Source organism: Petaurus breviceps, unplaced genomic scaffold, assembly GCF_028583685.1.
Source record: "Petaurus breviceps papuanus isolate PSGF00001 unplaced genomic scaffold, PetGlider_PUasm1.0 139, whole genome shotgun sequence".
Classification (NCBI taxonomy): Eukaryota; Metazoa; Chordata; class Mammalia; order Diprotodontia; family Petauridae; genus Petaurus; species Petaurus breviceps.
The window spans coordinates 2,916,651-2,926,379 of NW_027185697.1; positions in this window are offsets into that span (position 1 = coordinate 2,916,651).

Consider the following 9,729-nt stretch of genomic DNA (forward strand, 5'->3'; position numbering starts at 1 on the left):
AGGAATGAGCCTATGCTTCTGAAATTGAGGAGGTCCCAAGGAAGCCCCTATAACCCAATGCGAGAAAATATTCTTTGTATCTTATATGTGGAGCTTATCTCTGATGTCATAAATGACTGATAACCTATTGACTATTCATAAGGACTCTGATCAATTGACAGGTTTTGTCTTTTCATTTATGGTAAGGAATAGTTCACCCACCTCCACTCCCCCCACCCCAACATAGTAATTCAGTAATCTGTTTCTAAAAATATACATTTCATTTATTTCATTTTTCTTGGATACTTTTAAATATGAGTTGAAGTTAGCTCACGTTTTTTTGCCACGAAAAGAGAAGTGGGAGAAAACAATATATATATATATATATATTTATATTACAATTCTGATGTATAATTAATATATATAATTAATAAATAATATATAGATATATTTATATATATCTGAAGTTTAAAGCTCAGTTTTGGAAACATTCTGTTTCTACCTTTAATTTTCTTTGGTTTTGGTTGTCTTTTACTTTGTACTTGTTTTCTGGTCTCACATTTCTATTTATCTCTGTAACAATGAATCTGTTGCATTCATTTGATGGATGTAGTCTATTAAATACTTCTAATAATGCATTACATATGTGTTTGCTGAAACTATATGTCTGTGCTAAGAAATCTTGTTTAATGTGATAGTTGCTTTTTTTTTCTGTAGACTGTGGTCTTGTATCACTATTCATTGTGTAACTACTTTATTCATTACATCCTAAGGCTACATTCATAATGCATTACTTCACTCTTAATGTATATCATTAATGCTTAAATATTTAATGCATGTTTAATATTTAACTCCCATATATTGGTTACTTAAATACTTTTATGGATCATTATGGATCAAGTTCTTTTGAAACTGTGAAAACTGAATTTGAAAAAAAAAATGTTATATCCTATGTATTAAGGTATGTAAGGGGAATGTTGGTATTCCCTTTACCCTGAGTTATAGTCTGAGAGCATTACAGAGGTTTAAAATGAAGCTACGAAAGATATGGGGCTGGGGTCTGAGATATTAAAAAAAGTTTATAATAGAATTAGACTTGTAGATCTCAGCAAGCATTCATTCTGAAAATTTCAGACACATTTAATCATGCAAATATTCCTTGTAAACCCTACCAAGGAAAGGATGCATGAGATTTGACTCATAAAACTCTATCTGGAGAGAAGAGATTCTTCAAAAACTTTAAAGTCCAAGACCAAAGGGCATGCTTTCCAAAATGGTGGAGAGGCACACTAGTTATTATTTTAAGCCATACATAAAGAAAACTGAGGTGAGGTTCTTGCCAGAGATGGATAACTAATCTGTGTGTGAATTGGAATCCATATTGTCTGTTTCATTGATGAGTATCCAAGTCTCCTGTGCCCTCATTTAAGACTCCTCTATGGGTGGGACTCAAGCAAGGTTTTCTCATGACATAAATAATAGACCCAAGATAGGAATCTTAGGAAACAACTCTTGTCCTACTAAGGGAAACTCAGTAGAGGCCTGCATTGATCATACAGTAGAACCATGACCCAGTATATAGGTACCTAACAGTGACAAGGTAATTTGGTAGATAGGACTGGAGGACTTGCTATTTAATATTTTCAGCTTCTCAGGGAACAAAAACCTGGAATTGTAAATTTTACATTAATTTTCATGGCCACAGAGTGACATTTTTTGAGAAATATGAGAAAAATTTTATATGTATATATATATATATATATATACATACATACACACATTTGAAAGATGAGGGAAGGTTCTTCAATGGAAATATCACATAACCTGGTTGTTTAAGGATGAGTTAGATTTTAATAGAAAATGTTACTTCCCCACAAGACAGATTATTTGTAAAAGTAACTTATTGTTGCCTCCTTAGTATAAATTGAGACTTCAGCATATCAAATACTCAACAGAAATATCTTTCTTCTCCATGCTGGAATCTGGATGTCTGCTCTCTTTACTACCACCCCCTGTTTAATATGCTAACTTCCTTAAGAGGACTAAGGAATTAAATAAAACAATTGGAACCTGGAAGGAACTGTAAAGAATATATCATCCATACCTTACATTTTATACAGGAATAAACAGAGGTACAATGATGTGGAGGGACTAATCACATCTTTATGTTATAATTAAGTTGGCTTTCCTGCCCTGTGGGTTACAGTTGTGGAGTCTAGTCTGCTCAGTAATTACTTCCAGAGCAGTAGGAATGGTGGTTTGGGGTGGAATGAAGCTACTCCCAGAACTTTTGTCTACTTGCCTTACGATGGGAATTGGTCAGAAGTTCTGGCTAGTCATAATGAGAAAGGTAAGCCTCCTTGCTACAATGATTTCTGCCTTTACTAATGACTACTAAGAATAAGCAGGAAGCAGATCTGGTTGTTTGGAATGAGGCATTGCTAACGTCAAAACCCTTTCAATCAGGTTCCTGAGCTACCTTCACCAGGGCCAAATGGTAGATTATGGCCAAGTTGTGGTAATAGGTGTTTTATCTGTCACAAGCTGTCTACAATTTCTCCCTCATGGTGAATGATTAAAAACAATTATTAGTTAAAATAGGAAACTGTGCTTCCACCCACCAGAAACTACAATCTGCTTGAGTTCTTCTCTGTCCTAGATTTGCCTAGCATTCTTGTTGTTTTTTTAGTCATTCAGCGGTGTTTGGCACTTTTTGACCTCATGATCTCCTAGAATAGTAAGGTTTAATTGGTATATTTTATTGTTATTTTTCTGGTCACAGTTTTTGCTTTTATATGCATTTGATGAATGAATAATTTTGTTACCTCTCATTCTATGTATGGCTTTGCTTTTTACATGTGTTTCTTATAGCCATGGATAATTTTATATACACACATACATACATATATATATATATATACATATACATATATATATATATATCTTTTTTTTAAAGCAATCAGGGTAAAGTAACTTGCTCAAGGTTACATGGCCAGGTGTTTCTGGGTGGGTGCTAAGTGTCTGAGCCTGGATTTGATCCCCCACGTCATCCCAACACTGGGGCTGGTGCTCTTACGTGCTGTGCTACCTGGCTGCCCCTATATTTTGTTTTTAATAGATTTTATTGAAACATTTTGTTCTTAATATCACCAAAATTTTTCCATTTTTTCCCCTTAATCTGTCCCAGAGAGAAACTCCCTGTAACAATACCACCAAAATAAAATGGGGCAATAGTGAAAGAAGAAAAGATTTTAAAAATAATAAAATCATTTAATACATAGAAAAATAATGATATTTGTAATTCCATATCTCTTCTTCCAAATAAAGCTTGTTCTTGTTAATTTTGTGATATTGATTTTTAGTCATTCTGTGCTTCATCTGTCCTTTTTCATTGTTGTGATTATTGAGTCAGTTTCTTGATTGTGCTTAGTTATCTCTGCATCAGTTCATGCATAGCATGATTCCATTTATTCATCATATTCACCATTTTTTCTAGCACAGAAATATTCCATTATATTCATTTAACCCAATGTGTCTAGCTACTACCACATGGATAGGGATCCACTGTTTCTATTTCACTAGAAAAAAAATTCTGCTTTATATTGGTGTATGCACAATCTTTTTTTTTAATAACATACCTTCTTGGCAATAATATGCAAAGCAGTAGAATGTGTGGTAAAAGTGAATAGCTACTTCAGTCATTTTATTTACACAACTGTGTATTGCTTTCCATTTTAAATCATTTCCCAGATCTAATAACAACCATGCCTACCTTTCCAAAATCCCTCCAACACTATGTCTTCTCAACATTTTTTGTTTCTGTCTACTTTCTGGGTGTGAGTTGAAAACTCGGGTTTATTTTGGTCTGCGTTTCTCCTATTAATAGTGACATGATATTCACTCATATAGTTAATAACCTATAGTTCTTCTGAGAATGATTACTGCATAGTCTTTGTTCTAATAGATTTCTGTTAGCTATTTTTATATCTTAGATACAAAACCCTTATTTGAGAAAAGTGAAACAAATGTTATTTTCCCCATTCAACTACTTTTTTCCTAGATTCAATAATTTAATTTGTGCATAAACTATTCAATTTCATAAAGTCAAAATTATTTATTTTATCTTTTGTAATTGACTCTATCTCTTCTTTGGTTAAGAATAAATCTTATAATTGTATCTGTGTGGAGTAAATGTTCTATTCTCTTCTAATTTTTGGTGTGATTTTTAATTTTATATATATATATAATCTATTGTAGAATATGTTGTATTATTGGTGTGGTCCTAATTTGTGCCAGACTAGTTTACAGTAATTTTTTGCCCACCAGTTCTTATTGTGTAGGAAATGTTCTTCTAATTTAACCCTTGCTTCGAAGACCATTTATATGGGACTCTCCTCATTGGTTGAGATTGATTATTTACTACTTCATGCCTTAGTGAGAGGCAGAGCTAGTGAAATTTTTAGAAGATAGATCCTGGGAATCTAGCTCCAGCTTCAAAAGAAGAGAACCACTGTCCCAGACTTACCAGGTCCCTGAAGGGAAAGAAAGACCCTGACTGAATTGTAGATATTGTCGTATTTGCCTTTGAGTAATATCTGAGATCTTCTATTGGTAGAGCTTAATTATTTCACTCCTGATGAGAGCACTAATTCATTCTATATTCTCTGGTATACTTTTTTTGTAAGCAATTGGGGTTAAGTAACATGCTTAAGGTTACACAGCCAGTTATTTCTGGGTGTGGTGCTAAGTATCTGAGCCCGGATTCGATCCCAGGTCATTCCGACACTGGGGCCGCTGCTCTTACTTGCTGAGACACCTGGCTGCCCCCTCTGGTCTTTATATTGACTTATTGGTCATATTGGTCTTTATATTGACTTAGATAAATGGTTTTATTCATTATTTGTTATTTGTGTTTAAATTCTGGAAATGGAATTTGTTGGGAAGGGAGTCAAAATTCATATATATGGCTTGAGATATACCTTCCCAATTAAGGAATAACAATCAGGAGTGCAAGTTGAACCAACAAACAAATATGACGCCTAGACCAAAATTATTGAATGTAGTAGATAGATATAATTTGAGAACAAATCCCCCTTTTCTTTGAGGAGAGTATGATGTCCAGCCACTGACCCCAGATTCCTGATTTCTTTCTGGCAGTAATTAGTTTCTTTTAGGGAAGGGTAGGAGGAAAAGATTTAAGCGGTATCTATTCTTGCCAATTGTTGAGTTATATCTAGAAAGACCTACCCATGTGAACATATATAAACTACATTGGGAAAATAGTATATTCATGCACACATATACACACATACTTAGACTTAACATATTTTTGGATTTATCAAGTATCAATCAAGTTTCATTGTATCTAATTTTCCTACATGTAATACATAGATTTGGCTTTCTATTTTAGCCAATATTGTATGGTCTTGATAATCATTCTGTAATAATAAACTTTAAGATTTGGAAATATTATTCCTTCTTCATTCCTGGTTTCTTTTCCCCATTATTTCCACTGATATTTAAATATAAATATGGGATATGGAATAAAATATGGAAAATATGGAATTAAAATACCTATTTTATTAACTTCTATTAATTTCCTTTCAGTGGTTTTATTGGTATAGCATTAATACAGTAAATTAATTTTGGTAGTATTTTCATCTTTTGTATATTAGCTTGGCCATGGCCCAAATACTGAATAATCCTCCAATATTTCATTTGCTCTTCATTTCTTCGAGGAATACCTTGTAACTGTACTGTGTTTGCTTTGGTAACATGGCTTCTAAATATTTTATGCATTTTGTAATTATTTTGAATGGAATTTTAATTCCTATCACTGCCTTTGTGATTTTATTGTCAATATATAGAAATGATACTGTTTTCTGACTTTGTTTTATATTCTATACAATTGATGATACTATTGTATCATTAATTTATTTGCTTCTCCCCTAGGAGAATACATCATCAACAAATAGGGATGATTTTATTTCCACTTTGTATTTTATTACACCTTTAATTTCTTTCTCTTGTCAGGGTTCTTCTTTTCCTCATCCAATCCGTCACTGTCTTTAATTTTATTGGTTTAAGTCAATTCGAATTTTATATTGTTGTTTTTTTTTCTTTTGCCATTAGTGTTGTTTTTATTAAATTTTTTCATTTTTTTTCCCCTTTCAACTCAATACCTTATCCCAATGAGTACTTTCATTAACATAACTTAATGCAGCATTAATATCACAGGATCTCTCTTCCATTACTCCTGCAAACCCAATAAAAAGCTCTCTGTCTCATTAAAAAAAATCTTTCCTTGGTTTGAAATTTTAATTTTTAATTTAATTACTTAATTATTCTCCACAAGCCTTTTTAGCTACGTGGCTAATTGAACTCTTATTATCTTTCTCCCCTTTCTTGGCTAAAATTTTAATTCATTTTACTTGTCTTATATGCAGCTTTTTTATTATTTTTTCATTTTATATTGCTTTTTTCTCCCAAAGTATCTCACCTTGTTTTCTTCACAATTTCTTTCCTTTCTGTTTACTTAGTGCTTTTATTCTTAAATTCATGTTCTCTTTATTTATTCTTTCTTGAATTTCTCCATTTCTGCGTAAAATGAAAGTTTCTAAAATACTGTTGGATTTTCCTCTTTTAAATTATTTCTTTGTTGTTGCCTTCCCTGATGGTATACCTTTACTCCCCCCCTCCCCCACTCTCTGCATTGTGCCTTAGTCTGAGAAATACATGTATCTGGAGGGAATAAAGAAGATATAAACATTTCTTTATGTTAGAAATACAAACCTGTGTTCTCAGTTTCATGATTTAGTTTTCATACTGCCTTTTTCATGATCATTTTTTTTGTAATCTCTTCTCTTTGTCAATATCCTCTTAATGTTCTGAATTCCACTTGTCCTGTAATGCTCTAATTTCCTTTCTCCTGGATTATAATGCATATACTTATGCATATATGTAGTATACATTACATATATATGTTTGTGTGTATATATGCATATGTATATGAGTGTATAGCACATTATCAAAAAAGTGGTGTCTTTATGCACTGATTCACTATAGATGTTGTTATTATTGTTGTTTTTTTCAGGGGCATCCCATACTTCATGATGCTATATGCTATACTTTCCAGGATATTTTCTTGGGAAGGATATTAAAGTGGTTTGCCATTTCCTTCTTCAGGGGATTAAAGCAGAGTTTAAGTGACTCCAGGGGTTTAGTTACTTGCCCAGGGTCACACAGCTAGTAAGTGTCTGAGACAAGCCTTAAACTCAGTTCTTCCTGAGTCCAATGAAACCCAGCATTCTGTCCACTGAACCACCCAGCTGCCTATTTATTTTTGTATACTTGTATTATTAAGAGATGTCTTTTAACAGTCCATTTGATTATTTTTATAAATATTATAAGTAGGATAGCATTCCTTTGTTAGCCTTAGGTTGGTAGTTATATTTACCTTACTTCCATGTGTCTGTTTTTTGAAGTGTTTGCAAATTTAATTTTATCCTCACAATTCCTTCCCCCTCCCCCAGAAAGTCTCAAATGTCACTTTTATTGAACATTCATATTTTTCCCCTGATGATTAGGCTCAAATTTACAGGGAATATCATTATGCATTGTGTCTTGAGATTCTTTACTTTTCAGAATACATTATTATATTCCATTATGCAGTTTCTAGTGAGTACAGAATATCTTGCATTTGGACTTCCTTCTCTCTATGTTTGAAGATGAGTTTCCTGTTCCCTTGCAAAATTCATTGTTTGTCCTTGAAATTTTTGAAATCAACTACTCCATAGTTTGTCATTTGATGTGTAATGTGTAATGTTTTTTTTTTTCTTGAATACATCTGAATTTTTTCTATTGGTGCTTAATTTTCTATATACAGTAATTCTGAATAGTTTTTTTAGAAAAAAAATGCATGTGTTGGTGTTCCTTTTTAGGATATATCATCTTCTGGGAAATGAATCATCTTAAAATTTCTTCTATGCATCTTGTCTCTGAGAACTATGTCTTTTACTTTTAAAGAAATCGTGTTTTGTTCTTATCAATATTACCTTTTGCTTTTCTTCTTCCAACATGCTCTTGACTTCAGAGTATTTATATTGACCTTTTCTTTTCCTTCTCTTTTACTTCTTTCAAGAAACTCACTACTATTCTTTCAATCTCTACTTAAAATCTTCTAATGATGTCTGTTGATCAGGCCATTTCTTCTTTCCTATATTCTATTCTAACATCTGTTATAATTTTCCTTTGACTTTTGTACCATTCTTGAAAAGCCCATTGTTGTTCAGTGTTCTCTTCATATTCTGCAATGTTCTATGGTTCATCACATAAATGCTAGCTATCTTTATCAAGCATTGGTTTGAATTCCTTTACTGAATAATATTTATTTAGGGAAGTTTCTAATATTTTGGAGCTTTCAGTGTTCAACCTTTAATAGGTAATTAGAGATAAATGCATGTTTTCTTCTTCTCTCTGGTGATTTATTTTCTTGGGATTTCAGTATTTAATTGAATACTAATTCTCTTCAAATATTTGGTGGTTTCAATCTTTTTATTCCATATATTCTATAATGGCAAGCAAAGAAGTATTTAATGCCTTGTTTCAGCTATTTAGTTAAGACCTTGTGTCAGTTCTTGCCCATGATTGTATCAAGTCTTTGTTGAGGAGCAGAACTTGTGAACCCCACAGCGTGTGAACCCTAGAAGCTTTGAACTCCTGTTGCTGATGGAATGGGAAGGGGAGGGGCTAATGACTATATATAAGGAGAAGCCAAGGCTGTATAGAGTAGAACTGAGAAGAGAGAAGAACTGAGAACTCAGAACTGAGCATAACTGAGAAGAGAGAACTGAGAAGACAGCAGAACTCTTGTGATGGCAGAATGAAGAAGGAGAAGGTATACTAGTACTCTGTGTTTGTCTCTTCTGCCTGTGTTGATGTTTGTTTGTGATACTTTGTACAGAAGCTGTGGGACATTATCTGAAGCCCTGAAAGAGGATTTTCTGGTTGTCCATTTACAGAAGTCCTGGAGGAGGTATTCGGAGGTCCTGGACTGTACTGATGATTTGTGTTGAGTTCTCAGATGTGGTTTGTGGGTCTGTGTTGATTTCCATGTTGATGATGTGTGCTGACCTTCTACTCCTTAGTGGTGGGTCTGTATTGATTTCACAGGCAAATAGTGAATGGATGATGGTACCAGCAATGTGAATGAATGTTATTGTTGATCTTTTAAGCTTTTTCTTCCCAGAAATAGAGATTGTGAAGGACTTGAGGTGGACTGGACACTGTGAACTTCAGTGTGGCATGGGAACTGGATGAGGAGCTGGACAACAAGCATAGAGCTGCCTGCCTTTGAATTCCAGTGACAGCTGGATAGATTCAGGCAGGAGCTGGGACCATGGAATCTGAGAGTCAGGCCACTTCTTCAGTATTTAACTGAATCATGAACTGAGAAGATCATGATTTATTGTGCCCTAGAGGTGGGAGGACTTTGTACTCTGTATCATGTACCTCTTCAGGATGATTGAATTAAGGATGATTGAAAACTAATCTCCATTTAAGAAGAAAGAAGACTTTTTGATTTAGAGATTAAGACAATGTCACCTAAGGGTGGAGAACTTTGACCTTTGCACTTTGTGTTCCTTAAGGAGACTTGCTTCCTAAGAATGATTGAGTTAAGGTCTTACTGAATGATCTTTTCTTTAAAAATATGTGACACTTTGATGAAAACTATGTGGCCACTTTAGTGAT